Consider the following 18,796-nt stretch of genomic DNA (forward strand, 5'->3'; position numbering starts at 1 on the left):
TTATGTTTTCTTTGTGTACAAAAAATATTCTTGTTTCTTCATAACATTACGGTTGAACCACTGATGGCAGTTGGACTATTCTGATTATGCTTTTCATATGTTTCTGGACCTTGACAGTGTATTTTACTTGGCAGTCTAAGGGACAGTCTCAAGCCTCCCGGTTTTCATCCAAAATATCTTAAATTGTGTTCAGAAGATGAACGAAGCTTTTACAGGTTTGGAATGACATGGGGGTAAGTGATTAATGACAAAATTTTCATTTTGGGGTGGAGTATCCCTTTAATGAATCAGACTGGAATGAAAGTGTGTGTGTGTGTGTGTGTGTGTGTGTGTGTGTGTGTGTGTGTGTGTGTGTGTGTGTGTGTGTGTGTGTGTGTTTATTTTTATTTATTTATTTTATAAATAAAATGTATGGGAAGTTCTTGTTCCAGATATGTGTGTTTTGATGCATTGATGCATTTTGAGGTATTTTGAGTGTGTGAGCACTGTTGTAGAAATCTTTCTCGGTTGTGTCTTTGCTTATGTGCAGTATAATTTTAGTACTATTTATAGTGTTTATTAGTATTTCAAACCAGATTTGATTTTTGCATTTTCAGTTTTCATTCCAATTTTAAAGTTTGAATAACTTTATGTGCTTTTGTCCTTTCTATTCATTTTAGCGTTATTTTATTTCAGCTTTACTTTTAGATCTTCAGTTTTTTATATATATATTGTGTCTTTTCTGAAGCTTTATTTCAGTTAACGAAAACCATTTTTAATACTTTTAGATAACAATAACAACACCAGTTAGGTGTTAAATAAATGAACACTTTTTGTTTCTCTTCCTTAAAAAGGATGCAAATGTGCTAAAACAATGAAGTTAATCATGAAATACTATTGTTATTGACATTTATTATTGAATGCTTTGACAGCTCTAGGTTCCTTTGATCAGTTGACCAAGGCTGTTTATTTGTTGCAAAGATATTGATTTAATATTGATTCTAAGGTTTCAGAGGCTGGTATCTTACTAAATCCAAGGTTTGATATTGATCCACTCCTAGCTTCAAGTCACTTTAAAACACAGCATTAGCTGGATGCATAGATGTATACATATGGCCACATTAATTGTGGATGGGTGCGTTTAGCCATATTTTTGAAGAATATATAAGGATGTAAAATGGTAGGCTTAACAAATAACATGCATGTTTTTGTCTTATTGAACTGTAAACTGCTGTTTACAAGCGTACATGCGCACACACCAAGAGCGAGGACAAAAATAAAGGGGGAGAGAAAGAGAAATGGCGTGAGCGAGAGAAAAGCCTGCTCTAATCCGTGCTACATACAGTGTGATTGCACCAGCAGGAGGTGTGACCCTAAGTGTCTGCTGATGAAAAGTACCTTCTGTCTAAGTCAAGTGTTACTTCTTCCAGTACAGAGTCGCTGCAGGACTCTCTCTGTCCCTCATGTGCTCATTCACACACACACACACACACACACACATACACACACATAAAGCTTTAAAGGGATAGTTCACCCAAAAATTAAAATGTGTTGATTTACTCACCCTCATGTTGTTGCAAATGTGTATGAATTTCTTTTGAAGAATGTGGGTAGCAACAGTTTCTGGTCCCCGTTGACTTCCATACTGTGCCAGTCAATGGCTATCAGCAACTGTTTGGTTACCCCGAGCGGCAACCTCCCGCTCTCTCTCTCGTGAAGCCAACAAGGAAGTGACTAAAACTGCAATTCATCGACTGGCCGCTTGAGGCTGGCTGCTAAAGGGAGTCAGTCCTATAGACTCCCCATGTTAAAATGCCCGACTTTACAGCAGAAACATGTTTACAGCATGGTTCAAAAAATTATTTTTGTCTATATAGCTAATTTTGCCCTTCATGAGGGGGATGAATTTTTTTATAACTCATCTGTTTAAATTATATTAAGCCTTTAAGTTCTGCATAATTAAGGGCGTGGCCACTTGAGTGACAGGTGGATTGCCACTGCTTACACTGCCGTCAAGCAAGGTGGGTGTGGCTTCAGCAACCAGCTCCCGCCTTTTTGCTCATTTTCAATTATCCAAGACAGTCGCGCGGTGATGCACTGCCAAGATGTCGATGGCCCGCTCTGCACACTTTGAGCTTCAAAAACGCTCTTCAGGAGTCTACGGGTGACGTCACAGACACTACGGCCATGTTTTTATACAGTCTATGGGTTACCCACATTCTTCAAAATATCTTCTTTTGTATTCAACAGAACAAAGAAATTCATACAGTTTGGAATCACTTAAGTTTGTGTAAATGATGACCAAACAAAAAAATTTGGGCAACTATCTCTTAAAGAATCCTTATTCATAAACAGACTATAGAAATAGGTTAAGAGGTTCTTCAGAGCCAAAACAGAAGCAATCTGTTTCTCTACTGATTTACTTTGCTTGAGGCTTATTACAGTAATACTTCACTTAAGCCAAGAAGACTTGCATCCAGAGAGACACTACACACACTTCAATCTCATCTATCCATCCATTGTTCTATCTAGTGTTATATCGTTATGTCATTCATTCGATTTATCATACTATTTAATTTTAACTGCTGTTCTATTATTCAATCTATCTATCTATCTATCTATCTATCTATCTATCTATCTATCTATCTATCTATCTACTGAACCGTTCGGTAAGACATCCACAGTTCAGTACACGCTCCTGAATCGCGGTTTTGCGTTTAAATCATTTCCGTGTTTTATTTCTCTCAGATTTGGCTATGTGTGTGTGTGTTTGCCCCTGAATTCACTGGCTGAGATGAGGAAACGCCTCCCTGCTTATATTTGAAAAAGCAACACACGCCGAGCATCTTCCCTTGTAATGACATGCAATGAAAAGCCTTTCTAAACCTGTTGTCCAACAAAAGAGAACATTATAACTTGTTTTTACTTCACAACATCAGTCGAGTGTTTGAAATAATTTCCTTTTGTGGTCTGGTGTGGGTTCTTATCACAGAATGACGCAAAAATATTTTATATAATGAAATAAAGGCTATGACGATTAGAAATAGCTTACAAATATACTTAATCATTATGAAAATACCTTAGATGGCTTAAAGAACAAAGATAAACTATATATTGTTGCAAGAGAGTGTTCATTGTCCTTACATGTCATCATTCAAAACATTCAAGGTTATATTTTCTTTTTATTCAGTTACAGCTAGGCTACAGCGATGCCTTTATCCATATTAAGGATTTCCTGAAACGTCATCAGTGTTTTTAGTGTTTTATCTATCCTAATGTTTTTATACTTAAGGGTTGCAGCTAGATTTGTAGTAGTCTGTGAATTATGATGGAAAATTATACTAATAATACTGGTCTTGTACATATGTCCTTAAGCATTATTGCCTTTTGAAACACTTTCGAAATGCTCTGACATCACATTGAACTAAGGGCCAATTTAAATTGTAAGCAGGGTTTTGTTTTTGTTTTAATTGTTATTTGAAGGAAAAAGAAAAAGGAGGTTTCTCCAAGCCTGTTTTGCATATCCACCTTAAAACGGTGTGTTATACAGTATATTGCTTTGAGGGATAGCCATAATCATAAACATAAAATAATTTTCAAACCTAAAGTGAGAATCAATAAGAATAATCAAATCAAGGAACTACCAATGCCTCAAAAATACAGCTTTCAGTTCAGTAAAATGTTCTAGACCTTTAATTAATTTTTCTGTGTGATCCTCTTCTAAAACTATATGGTTAAAATAAGTACTGTATGTATTTGGGAACAAATGTGGAAAGTGAATTATTTTACTGCAGAAAGATGCTGTTATGTGGCCAAATTATGCCAGAGCACTGCTAGTCAAAAACTCTCAAATACCTGGTATATTTAAAGCCTATTGTTTGCAGAGCTCCATCAATGTAAGGTAATAACATTATAATGGTGCTGAAGGGAGTAGAACAGTGGTACAGGAGATGAATGAAGGTGCTTAAACCTCTTGACCCACATCTGTACATGTTGCATTTGTCAATATCTTTAATAAACACCCCTGAGTTCAAATTGTCTCTGCCCTCTGTAGCTTCAAATGACTACAATAAATTGTACACTCACAAACACATAAACTTACCCTGCCCTGAGACACACACACACTAATACTGGTAGTAAGTAGAGATATTTTATGGTGCAAATGTTATTTGAGAATGTAAAACATCATGTCTAAAATAATTGCAGTGGCTTGAAGCTGTTAAAGATCTCAAGAAAGAAAAAAGTCCATAAAACGTGTAAGTACTTACTTCAGTTCAATGTGTATGGAGTAGGAAATTTTCTTCAGGCAGCAACAAGTTTCTTTTTATTGATACAACTGCCTTTTTAGCTTGTTTGTGACCTTGTTCTTCAATTAAGGCATTAAGATGTAAACATAAACTAAAATGTGTTCTCAGGCATGGTGCTTGCATATAAAATACATTTCCATTTGCTGAAAAACAGTCCAGTTTTAAACCAAATGTTGGTGAATTTTGATGCGAGAGGACAACAGGGAATGGGCTTTTTTCCACATTATTATAAATTATAGACTTATGTTTTGGCTAAAAGATACCGTTTAATGTTGTTTCTTACAAACATGCAGTTTTTCACTCTACAAGATCTTAATTGATGGACTGGAGTCATGTGGATTACTTAGAATGTTATGTTTCTATCCACTGTTTGTACTCTCATTCTGATGCTGACGGCACCCATACCAAGTCATGCTAAATGTATCCAAATCTGTTCTGATAAAACAAAATCATCTTTATCTTGGTGGTTCTGGGGAAAGTACATATGTAGCGAATTGTAATTTTTGGATAAACTATTCCCTTTGGTCAAACCTAACTATTTTGTGTAGGTTTTTTTTTTTTTTTTCTCACAAAAATAAGTTTGAGATTAAATACTTGGTGGACCCATTGGGTACCACTGTGGATCTATTGTACTAAACTTAGTCTGAATACAGTTAAGTGGTCTGTGCTGAAAACCATAGAGAAGATAAAGGAGAAAACACAGGAATAAGAAGAATTTCAATACAATGGCTCTTTGTAGCAAAGTAATGAGCAGTGCAGTGCTGTTCTGGGAATGTATTGGAAGTGTCTGAGCAGCACTGCAGTAGAATGTGGTGTGCTCCAGCAGGAGATGCAGACAGGACAATGATACTCAATTTCTCAGGCTCTATGTGGCCGTTTTTGTGTATCTACTGTGTTTAAATGCATGTTAAAGTGATGAGGAGACAAGAGGCTGATTCAGTGATGTATGCTATCTTCTTCCTTTATAACCAACCCACGTCACTGACTCTGCTTCTTTCTCTATCTTCCTCTTCTGTTTTTCCCCAATCAGTCAGTATAGGGCTTCCCTGCAGTCCTTCACAAGGTCAGCTGCTGGGCCTCTCATTAAACAGTCCCATCAGCCATCTCTCTAACTCTCTCATCATCTGCGCCAGTTCACACTGCAGTCCGGCCTTTCAGGTTAAAATGAGAACAGAATGAATATCCCTACAAGAAGCAGTGTAGCAGACACAAATCAATACCTCTCAGTCTCTTAGAAAGAAGCATGGGACATACTTGCTCCAGTTTCAGGCCGTCATGTATAAATTTTCTCACATTTCCATGTTGACAGCTAGAGGCTTCAAGTGTAAGATGTGACAGTAGCATAACTTTTGTTCAGCATGCCAGAGAAACATGAACTCTAAACAATTTTTAAACATGAAATCTAATGACCACCATGTATTTTCTTTGTATGAACACCAGTGACATAAGCAAAAAGTTGAATTTTGAGCTATATTAGACAATGGATGCAATTATTATTTTTTTTTTATATAATATTCCTCTCTTTGCTAATTAATATCCAATATAGTTTTATAATTTTTTCAGTGTCATACTGGTTCAAGGCTTATGCTTCCTGCTGCCATAGAAAAGCCTAAACCTTTCAGATCAGTGTTTGGAAGCAGAGTGGAGGATGTCAGAAAGGATAAAGTAGCCTTGTGAGTCAATAAGCATACAGGAACAATATTTTTCGCATCAGTCCACTGGACCTTTGGCCTGTTTGTTAGTGGTTGAATGGAGAGATGATAAAACAGAAGCGAAAAGAGAAGTGACTGTCTTTGATGTCCTCTGAGCAGACACGCTATTCTGTTGTTCAAAGAACTCTCTCTCTCTTTTACACACACACATGGTAACCACATTTTTGTAGAGACCATTCAGCAATTACAAGTAGACAGCTCAGAGGATCCGAATCTATCAACACACACACTTAGTTCTCTGCATATTATGTGCAGTATCGTTATCAGAGAGACACTGTAATCCAAAAAATAGCCCAAGGTGACTTTCGGGATACATTTATCAATATATTAAGGTCTGTCACCTGAATTCAAGAGGCCCAGGGCCAAATTTCATGGATGAAGGGCGACAAACTTACAGTATGAAGCACTCATGATTCAGTTATTCCTAGTATATATGTTAAGTGCACATTCAGATTATTGATGCATCAATAAGTGCATCACAAACCTTGCTGCTCTAGCTATATCAGTGTGTATTAAACTCTAGCAATGCTTTAAGAACTGAAATGTGCATTTTAGTGATCTGATGTTCCAGGTTAGAGATTTGATGTGCTAATAATTACAGATTAACGTGATTTGCAGAGAATATTATTCCTTTGTACGGCTGCCAGTTAACAGATTTAAGTGTTACAATATTTCACATTTATTTCATTAGTATTCTCATTGCTATTTATATTTGTACAGACCATTTTTGAACATTGGTTTAAAATCGTTTGCAAAATTGTAGACTATATAATACCAAAGCAGGTAATAATTTGTGGGTCTTTTATGTCAGCTGCAATAGAAACGGTCAGAAGTTCAGGAGCACATACATATTAATGTTTTGAACACTCTAAAACAAAACATAATGGGAGGGGATTGACTTCAAAGTGAAAGCTAATGAGACGAGGAGGAATAGCTCGTTGGCCTACTTAACAGGATGTTCTGGGAGAAAACCTGATCGCTATCTTAAAAGCACTGTGCTCCCTGCTGCCCTTATGAGGAATGAATGTCAATGAGCCAAAACTTCCCACCTCTGCCGGGATCCTCCGGTCATCCTATATTCCCCACTGGACAAGGTCAACCCTTCATGAGCTTCTTTGCAAATAAATCTGAAATCTGGACCCTGCTGACCTCACTGATTTCCTACAGTCAAAAGAGAACTATTTTTATAAGCACATCTGCGTGACTGTTTTTTAATATCGTGATGCCCTCCACACTGTGTTTGTGCCATCATGGAGCATGAAACAATGGGAAGCCATCAAGGAAACCAGGTCAGTTAAGAGATTAAATCACTATTTGGAAAAAAAACTAAAAAATGGGGAGCTCAAATAGTTTACGCAATGTACTTTCCCTCAGGGTAAATTATACAATAATCACTATTCAGAGTGAAGACAGTCTGTCTCTGCAGCACACAGGGACACACTATCCTAACAAACACAGAAGAGTGTCTTCCCTAAGGAGAACCTTTTCTCAGAGGTGTACAAAGCCCTTATTGAAAAGAAGATAAGGCATAGAATTCCCCTATAGATGGCAAACAGTTTAAAATGCAGGTTTAAATGGTGAAAAGCAAGTCTTAATAAGAGAACGAACATATATTCTAACATATACACGCTCACACACTGGTGGAGGGTGGGCTGCTCTACTGACCCAGCTTCTAGAAGCAATTTCCCTGAAGCACCAGTGTTCATCCCAAAACACAGCAGTGCTTCAAATTTTCCATAAATGCTATGTGTGTCCCCAATAGAGCTTAAGCACATACTGTACTTTTAAAAAATGACACCTATGATAACCGAAAATCTGAGTCTCTTTGTCATTTGAGACCACCTGCACAGACAAAAACACACAAGATGACATCTTCTATACATGTTCAAGTGCCACATTTACGCAATGGCTTTTATGGTTATTTTGAAATCAAGTGGAAACCATTTTAAAAAAGCTGTTTAGGGCTGTTTAGTGTGCTTTCTAATATTATCTGTTGAGAAAAGATGGATAACTGTAATATTAAATGGATTATTTACTAAAAATTCTGCCATTCACTCTGACCATTTTGTGAACTGCTTCAAGCAATTTGCTGAAAAATCTGACTCAAAAAATTATTCTGAAAACAGTAGTACATAAATCATATGGATCACTTTTTTATATCTACAGTATGTTGTTTTAATGATTGAATGCTCCAGTCACCAGTTCAGTTCACCGCATGGAGTTTGATTGAAAGGTGGTCTGACCAATCATAACACCAAATCTGCAATTTTGTCCAACAAACAAAGAACTAAGAGATCAGATTAAGGTCGGTGGACTTGAACTTGAAAAATGGTGTGAAGCGACATCTACAAGATACTTTCGGATGTTCATTCATGTTTATTTCATGCTATAACTAGTAAATATGAAGAGATGATTGGTTCACGCGCCACTACAGTGATCTTTCATGATACATTAAAGAGCCACAAAACAGTATTTATTGTTTGAATTACTTAAAAGACAACATTTGAAAGCTGAGATTTTGTTTCATTACAAAAGTAACCTGTTCTGTCTTGTCTGTTGGCATGCTGTCATTGCTATGCAATGCAAATTTCACTGTGTGAGAACGTGTGGCGTGGGAGCGCTGCATGGCTTGTCAGATGTAGCAGCAGTAACTAATGGGGGTGGGTTTTTGAATTTTTGTATTCGACAAATAAAACAACAACAACATGGGAGTAAGTAAACGATGACAGAATTTTCAGTTTTGCATTTATTAAGCACAGAAAACTTTTTGCCTGTGTGTATGGATTATGGCAAGAATGAGAGTGGAAGGAAGACAATTTAACGGTTTTAACTTAAAGATCTAAAGGTTGTGTGATTGACGTGTGCCGCTGGATTCAGCTGTACAGATGACATCATGTCCTCCCTGTGACGAATCTGTGAGTAGCTTCCACACACATCCCTGTCAGCCCTATAAATAACCACAAACAGCCTGAGTCTCTTGCCTCAGAGAAATTACCCTTTTTCCAACTCGCATGTACTGTAAAATGAGCAGGATGTCCAAATTATTAGTATTCGGGATACAAGTCAAGTCAAGTCAAGTCAAGTCACTTTATTGTCACATCACCACAGCACATGTGCCTTGGTGAGTGAAATTCTTGGGAGCGTGCACCAGAAATTGCAGAAACAGTTAACATATAACCATACAGACTTCAACAGGTGAAAATATGCAATATGCACATACATATAGTCAGTACACACAGTGTACTATTGGACATACTTACAGTTAGCACTACACATTTTACGCAATATGTACATACATACAGTTAGCACTACACATTATACACTATACACAGAATGTACACATTCTAGATTATGTAGACATATATACGCATGAAAATATGCTAAGTGTACGTGGGCTGGATACAGAAATGTTATGGATGTGCATTGGATGGAATCCAGTGGTAGCAGGTAGATTATTGTGTTAAATAGTTCGGTGTTGAACTGTCAAAGTTAAAGTGCAGTGTGTGGCATACCATATTGTGGAGTATGCTGTAGGGTGTATTAGTTCAGACTGTTCATAAGTCGGATAGCCTGAGGGAAAAAGCTATCCCTCAGTCGGCTAGTGCGGGATCGGATGCTGCGGAGACGTCTTCCTGAGGGCAGCAGAGAGAGCAGTCTGTGGGAAGGATGGCTGGAGTCACTGATGATCCTCCGGGATTTCCTTATACACCGCCTGGTGTAGATGTCCTGGAGGGAGGGAAGCTCACCTCCAACAATGCGGCTGTAAAACCACACGACCAATCTGGGGCTCATTCCATTGCTCAGCTGTGCTGTTTCCAAACCAGGCAGTGATGCAGCCCGTCAGGATGCTCTCTAATAGTGCAGGTGTAGAACGATCTGAGGATGCTGGGGCTCATTCCAAACTTCCTCAGCCGTCTCAGGAAGAAGAGGCGTTGATGTGCCTTCTTCAGCACTGCATCAGTGTGTGTAGACCAGGTGAGATCCTCACTGATGTTTACACCGAGGAACTTGAAGCTGCTTACCCGCTCCACAGGTGTCTTGTCGATGGTGATGGGTTTGTGTTTTCTGCTCTGTTTCCTGAAATCCACCACCAGCTCCTTGGTCTAGTCGATGTTGAGTGAGAGGTGGTTCTCCTGACACCATTTAGTCAGGGTGCTCACCTCCTCTCTGTAGGCCGTCTCATCGTTGTCGGTGATCAGGCCTATCACCGTTGTGTCATCAGCGAATTTGATGATGACGTTGGAGCTGTGTGTGGCTGTACAGTCATGTGTGTACAGGGAGTACAGGAGCGGGCTGAGGACACAGCCCTGAGGAGCACCAGTGTTGAGGGTCAGCGGGGATGAAGTGTTTTTGCCCATTCTGACCACCTGGCTTCTGCCTGTTAGGAAGTCCAGGATCCAGCTGCACAGAGATCTGTTTAGTCCCAGAGTCTGGAGCTTCGCAACAAGTGTGGCAGGCACTATGGTGTTAAATGCTGAGCTGTAGTCCACAAACAGCATTCTCACATAGGTGTTCTTATTTTCCAGGTGGGAGAGAGCAGTGTGTAGAGTGAAAGCAATAGCATCGTCTGTAGAACGGTTGCTACGATATGCAAATTGTAGCGGATCCAGTGAGGCAGGCAGCACAGAGCAGATGTAGTCTCTGACGAGTCTCTCAAAACACTTACTGAAGATGGGTGTGAGAGCAACAGGCCTCCAGTCATTCAAGCATGTGATTTTATTTTTCTTTGGTATGGGCACAATGGTGGATTTTTTGAAGCACGAGGGAACCACAGAGAGAGAGAGGGAGAGGTTGAAAATGTCTGTAAAAACACCGGCTAGCTGGAATGCGCATGCTCGGAGCACACGGCCTGGGATGCCATCAGGACCCGCTGCCTTGCGGATATTCCCCCGTCGGAAGGATCGGGTTACATCCGCGACAGAGACGGAGAGTGCACTAAACTCTTCTGCAGCAGCTGCGGGAGCGCTCTCTGTGTGGGCGGTGTTGTGAGCCTCGAAACGAGCATAAAAGTTATTCAGCTCGTCCGGTAGAGAGGCGGCAATGTTCACAGTAGCTGGTTTGTTCCCTTTAAAGTCTGTGATTTTATTGATTCCCTGCCACATGCCTCTTGCATCGTTGGTGTTGAATTTTTCTTCAACTTTGTTTTTATATTGTCTTTTTGTGGCTTTGATGAATTTCCTGAGATCGTAACTGGCTTGTTTGCAATCATCAGCGTTTCCAGGTTTAAAATCGGATGTCCGCGCTGACAAGGCTGATCGAACATCACTATTAATCCACGGTTTTTGGTTGGGGTAGATGCGGATTGTTTTTGTCGGCACTACATCTTCTACACACTTCCTGATTAAACACGTTACAGTTTCTGAGTACGCCTCTATGTCGTCATCAGACGCTGCCCGAACATGTCCCAGTCCACGTGATCAAAACAGTCTTGTAGTATAGCGTCTGATTGGTCCGACCAGCACTGAATTGTCCTGAGGGCGGGTGCTTCCCGTTTCAGTTTCTGCCTATAAGCAGGCAGCAGCAGAATGGAAGAGTGATCCGATTTGCCGAAAGGTGGGCGTGGGAGAGATTTGTAGGCGTCCCGGAAAGGAGAGTAGCAGTGGTCCAGTACACGATCACCACGCGTGTTGATGGTGATGTGTTGAAAATATTTCGGAGCTATTGTTCTGAAGTTGGCTTTGTTAAAGTCCCCCATAACAATAAACGCTGCATCTGGGTACGCGGTTTCCTGCTCACTTATATTCCCATACAGTTCCTTGAGTGCCTGGTCTGTGTTGGCTTGAGGGGGAATGTAAACAGCGGTGATTATGACCGCTGTGAATTCCCTCGGTAGCCAGAATGGTCGACACAGAAGCATATGAAATTCCAGATCAGGGGAGCAGAAGGATTTAATAGAGTGTAGGTTCCTTTCATCACACCAAGAGTTGTTGATAAAGAAACAAACGCCCCCCCCGACCTCTGCTTTTCCCTGTGAGCTCTTTCGTTCTGTCCGAGCGGTGCACGGAGAACCCCGTAAGCTCGATGGGCTGAGTCTGGAACCACTGCAGACATCCAGGTTTCTGTGAGGCAAATAATGCAGCAGTCCCTTGTTTCTCGTTGGTATGAGATACGTGCCCGCAGTTCGCAAAGTTTGTTGTCCAGTGACTGAACGTTAGCCAGCAAAATGGATGGGAGAGGAGGTCGGAGGGGGACGACGTCTGAGTCTGACGAGGACGCCGGCTCTCTTTCCTCTTTTCCGGCGGCGTTTCCTCGGTCGCGCCCGCGCAGCCCAGACAAAGGGCTCTGATGCGGTGTCTCTGTAAACAAAGCGCCGGCGTTCAAGAACTCAAAGTCCGGTTTGCGTTCCGCGACGTAGGAACCGATGTTCAGAAGCGTGTGTCTATCGTAGACAGTTATACAAACAACATCCAACACGTAGAACAACAAAAAAACAAGTAAAAACAGACGAAAAACTGCAAAGTTTACTCGGAGCTCGCAACACGGCCGCCATGCTCGGCGCCATCTTGGATACATATGTTTCTGAAATGCAGTAGGAAAACAATACATGGATGACTAACTACATCTACTGTCAGTGTTCAAATAGAAGTTTGCTGTCTGTTAAATTGTTTTTGGAGGAGTTTTATTAATAGCCTTGTGGTTATTGTCAACAATAGTGTGTCACGGGTCATTTTCATGTCATGTCTGCCCTTATACTGAGCTCATAGCACATGCTCTTCAACTGTACAAACAAATGCAGTGGCGCACACTGTTTAAATTTCATATTATAGCACAAATTAAACTACAAGCATGCAATGTCATAGTTAGCCTATGTCGTCAGTTAAGAGATGAAGTTACCAAAAACGATTAACTGTAATATTAAATGGATTATTTACTAAAAATTCTGCCATTCACTCTGACCATTTTGTGAACTGCTTCAAGCAATTTGCTAAAAAATCTGACTCAAAAAATTATTCTGAAGACAGTAGTACATAAATCATATGGATCACTTTTTTATATCTACAGTATGTTGTTTTAATGATTGAATGCTCCAGTCACCAGTTCAGTTCACCGCATGGAGTTTGATTGAAAGGTGGTCTGACCAATCATAACACCAAATCTGCAATTTTGTCCAACAAATTTGTTATAAATGAGTCACATTTAAATGTTTCTGAAATGCAGTGGTTTTTAAAATTGTCCTCAAGCAAAACTGTCTCCCTCATCTACGTAACACACCTGATTCAACTTGTCAGATCATTAGGGACTTTAAGACCTGAAGCATGCCAGAAAAGGTCAAGAGTTGTGAGAAAATACGATGCATGTCAGATCCGCATCACGTTCAGCAGCGGTAGCTCTTAAAGATGCCAAAATAACCTAAATGATCCAGCTGCTGCAATGTCTGTTAATCAAATCTATATCTTTTGTAGCTTTTAGGATAAAAAACAATTTTATAGAGACATTAGTAGTATTGGTATCAGTAATACTCACCTTAAGTCATAAAAAAGATGCCATTAAACAAATATTAAAATTATACTGTCTTTATGTTGTTTCTACATTAATTTGAAGATTGAATGTAAAATTATTGCAATGTTAAAGTATATTTAAAAACTTTAATGTTAGGTGGGATTAACTGCAATTAATTGTGATCCATTTCATAAAGAATGTGAAATTATTTACTTTTTCTTTGACAACACTACATTTTACACAATTTATTAACAGTTAGAAAGTAAGTTATGATTTTTTTTTAAGTACATTGTACTTAGAAATTGTATGAATTTAGACATATCATTGTCCTCATCTAAAACTTTAGTGAGCTGCCTACTGCCAATGACCAATAAATCTAGTAAGTGATTGATTTGGAAAGTATAGGTGGCAGCATAACACAATACTCAGCATAATAATACAAAATAGTGTAAAATAATCTAAACTTAATTACACCAAACTATTTTTCAAAATTTTTCGGAATTGAATGAAATATAACTTCAATTTCTCCTTTGTCATCAGCCATATTGATTTTGTTTTCCTCCTGTGAACTCATCGCAGTGCATTCTGGGATTTCACTGATGACGCCTTATAATGCAGCGTCTGTAGGCACCTCACTAGGTTCTGAAATTGAGTCTAAATTACCCTTCAGTACTTCTCACACAGCACTGTTTTGTATGTATATCTCCATCCATCCATCTTTTCCTCTGGTTCTGAAGATTGTAATTCCCTGATATGATGAAATATTTATGAGCATAAATTGAAAAAGGGGTCATTTAGTGTGGCTGTATTTTCCAAACTCCGTCAGCACATTATGAATTTCAAAATGCATGTCAGGTCATGCATTGAGATGATTTATAAAGAGCGCAATAGCACTGTTTATGCTGAAGGGAGTCCATAAATACCCACAGTTAGCTGCCTGCACACTGCCCTCCTCCCACAGAGAGCACTGCATGGTTTGAGGTTCCTCCCTGAGTATTACCTATCTCATCTGCATAGAAATTTCATAAATTTTAATGGCCTTACCAATTACCTGGCTCTGTTGCCCAATTTCATTTTGTTTAAAGCTTCTTTTATTGTCTGTGTAGATGGGGAGATGGAAAGCGAGGGTCTGCCTCTGAGCTAGCCGGACTCTTCTAGCTTCCATTGCTTCTATTACTAACTGCATGTGTGTGCACTTGTGTAAATAGCTGTCCACTCGAAAAAGTAGTTGAATCACAGTGATTGATTTCATCTGAGTGGGTTTTCTAAAGACTGGAAACAAAGTGTAGCCTTGCCACATTGCAGTGTGCCAGGAGGAGAAGCAAAAAACACAGTACACTAATATTGCACTCATAATGCAAGATGGTTGCGTAATATGAGTCACAAGCTGAGATAGACTGCTGCTTGTGCATCACAATAAGAACAAAGACCTTAAATAAGATGGAAAAATTTGGTTTAGTGTTTTATTACTAAAACCACACTTCGACAAAATTGCTGTGAAATATTACTTAAATAGTTTTTACATTCATATGTATTAGGGTTGGGCGATGTCTACAAAATTCGCGGGAGGGGTTGGGGTTGGGGGTTAGCACAAGAGCTAAGTTATTCTTTTCCACATTGAAAGCATACACAGCATGCTGCTTTCTGAAGCTGATACATGAGTGTCCTACAGTCTTTTTCTGCCTATGCCTAGAAATGTGACCCGACTGTAGGAGCCAAGAGCAAAAGTGCAGTGCTTTCACCATGAAAAAGAGTTTCACTTCATTCCCTGTCCCGCTGTCTCTGTTTCTCTCTCAGTCCATCTCTCACTTTTCACTTATATAGCACAGCAGTCTATTCCCAACCCTAACCCTAACCCTATTCCTTAAGATTTTAAATATAAACCAAAAATACTATATTTTTTTTTAGAAGGGCTTACATTCTGCTGTCTTTCACATAACAGCTCTAGATAGTCACTAGCAAAGTTGAATTAATGCACACTATTGGTCGACCGATATATCGCCAAGGCCGATAAGTTTTTCTGCTTGGCCGATGTGTTCGAGGCTGGGCTTGTATTTTGACGGCGCTGAGAGCAGCAGCGCCCGAGCACACAGTGCTCCCTCTTGTTTACTGTCATTGTTAACAGTTCTGTCTAAATACGGATAGAAGTCTGTCTAATAATCAGATAGAATGGTTAAACAAAGGAATTAATGTATTCAAAATGTATTATAACGATTGCTTTTATATTATTAGTAATAGAAAGGCAAACATTATAATACTTTCTCATTTGCTGTCAGCATTAAGTAAATGCAAATCTTTGAATGGCTAATGAACATTTAATTTCACAAACCTTGCAAACTTAGTTGAATCCAGCTGTGAGATCTTGTGAAGTGTGCATTTTTATCCAGCATGATTGCGTGTTCTCTGTGTGACGGTCGGTCCATTAATTGAATTCCATAAACCCAAAACTCGTGATTTCAAATTATGCTGCGCTTAATGCATTTGCCCACTGACATATTCATGTAATTTTCTCTGTGTGCTGTATTTAAAATGGTTTTATTTTAAAAATATGATTCCCAATGCACACAAACTTCCCAGAATACCCTGTGCCCTGTTGGTTACAGTGTTTACTTCCTTTGTAATTATATTTTTATTAAATAATTATTCATTTGTGAAAACACTTTGTCATCTAAAGTATGTTTATTTTACACATTTATTTTTTAATCCATTGTCAAATTATTTCAATTTTATTAAACAGTAATAATAATAAAAAAATTATATCGGCTTTGTATCGGCTATCGGCTACCCTGCTTTGCAAGATATCAGCATCGGCATCATCTGTCAAAAAACCAATATCGGTCGACCACTAATGCACACTCTTACCTGGGCTTAAGCCCAGATGCCCAGGCTGAGGAAAGACCCAGTGTTGTTGCAGATATGTATGACATATTAAATTGATCACCAGAATTTACAATGTGTTGCTATGTTTTTGCTGTTTTTGCTTAGCTTTGAGTGTGTGGCTCTGAGAAGGTAGGGATTTGTGAAGTTGAGCACTGAATGCTCTTTCCTGACCGCACTATTGTCACAGCTCCACACCATCAGTGTGAGGAGAGAGCTGCCGACACGGTGACACAGCAAGATACAATGAATAAGATTTAATGAGAGCAGAGTAGAACAGAGCTAATATACAGCTACACACATAGTGGATATTCAGCATGTATCTGGCCGTTAAAATTAATGGTTATAGACTTCCTTGTCTTGCACCTAAAGTATTCATGCTAATACTGAAAACTGAAAAGGTTCTATCTATGAGCAGGTCATCATGCATAATGCAGTTATAAGTTGACAGTAATTTTTTCCTAGTTTGCTAATACCATCCTACTAAAGTTTATTTTATATCGTCTGGTCTCCTGGCCTCATCCTTCTGAGCAGTTCACAGGGGGAACAGTGTTTCTTTATTCATTTTTTTTTTTTAACTGGTAGAGCAAAAGTTTGGGATTTGAGATTCAGTATGATTTTTAAATGTTTTTAAAAGAAATCTTTTATGCTTACCTAGTGGTATTAATAGCAATATTGTAAAATATTATTACAATCTTAATTAAATATTTTCAGTTTTTATATATTTTGGAACATTTTCAGCAGCTGAATTTGAAGCTGAATTTTCACATGATCCTTAAGTAATTACTCTAATATGCTGATTTGGTGCTTAGGAAACATTTGTTATTTACTCTTATTATTATCAATTTTACCAGCAGTTGTGCTGTTTAATATATTTGGAAACTGTGATAATTCAAGTATTTATTTTAATGTTTAACAGTCTTGTTTTCCAATAAAAACATCAAGTCACTATAATGTCAGAATGCTTTTTTGCAGGGTTAACTATTAACCTACTTAAACTTTTAAACTGAAATCTCAATACTTGCAGTGACTTGAACCACTAATTCACCACAACACACAAACACCAGCCACTAGTACATACTTGTGACTAGCAAAGGTCAACACACTTTCATAAAGATGTGTGTGAACTCCTTCCCATTAACAGGACATTGATTTTTCCTAGAATGAGATCTTCAGCCTTTCCAATGAAAGTAATCCTCTTAATGTCTGTGTATATTTTTCTTCTGCTTCTATAGAACACACATAATGTTAGGTTAAATACTCTCCTTCAGGCTACTGTATGAGCCCTTGAAAGAGATCTGTAGATTGGGTAACAGCTCTGCAGGGACCCTGACCACTGCAAGCCCTCATGTTCCCTCTTTCTGAGGTAGCAATCAATGGTTTCTACCTTACGCCTTGAGCCAGCAGGAAGATAAACAGGGGTTCTAGGTAGAGAGCAGGCTGGCTCTGGCCCTCTTAGCATGAATTTCTAATATCTTACATAATCTCTCCATGTTGCCGGACAGCACAGAAGCTAGTATTGGTAGAGATGGCACTGGGTTTCATTAGGAACACAGGGCTTTTGTTGGCACACTTGAACGTCTTCCAGGGAACTGGAGAGATCAAGGGCTAAATATGAGATGAATAATATGTATAATTTTCACTGAAATTAAATAAACAATTATTGTAAAATATGGGCCAGTAGCCAATAATTGGGGTTGACAAAGCATTCTGAACAAAGACACTGACTGTCTTGTACAGTCTTTGTCTCTTACAGAGGCCCCTGTTTGCATAACAGCAAAGCAGTAAGTGAGCATTCTGTGTATACATGACTGCATTGAGTTTAGATTTCATTACTGCTTTAAAATTGTTCCACATGGTTTATAATTTCATTATGAGAAGGCAGCTTATTTTTCCTTTCAGATCTTAAGATTAATACACAAGTTAGCTTATTCTTGAGGGGAATGGACAAAAGGAAAGCCTGAAGGACACTGTGTATGTGAAAAATACTCTGCTGATAAAAAAAAGAAAAAAATGTCCAAATGATTCATCTAGCAGCAAATACCAAACTATTAGAAACCGAGAAGTTTTTTCAAACTGTAAGAGGTATATGCATTGCTTTGTGAGCTGCAGTTTATGAAAAAGGAGTAATTCAACACTCATTTTAGTTTCATTTATGCATTTGGCAGACACCTTTATCCAAAGCGAGCTACTTTGCATTCAAGGTATACATTTTATACGTTTATGCATTTCTTTGGAATCAAATCCATGAACTGAGCATTGTTAGTGTTATGCTCTGCTTTTTGAGTTGCTTGACATGAACATGTACATATTGATATATATACAGGGGCAGTCCATGTCAGATCAGGCTGTTGCTAAGGCTGATTTAAGGATGATAGATTCTAATATTTTCACAATTTTTTGCCCCCTTGAATTATTCATTGTTTCTAGGTCAAGGGGTATGACATTTCAAGCATTATGATGGCAATCCACATACAGATT

Source organism: Cyprinus carpio, chromosome B13 (genome assembly GCF_018340385.1).
Source record: "Cyprinus carpio isolate SPL01 chromosome B13, ASM1834038v1, whole genome shotgun sequence".
Lineage (NCBI taxonomy): Eukaryota > Metazoa > Chordata > Actinopteri > Cypriniformes > Cyprinidae > Cyprinus > Cyprinus carpio.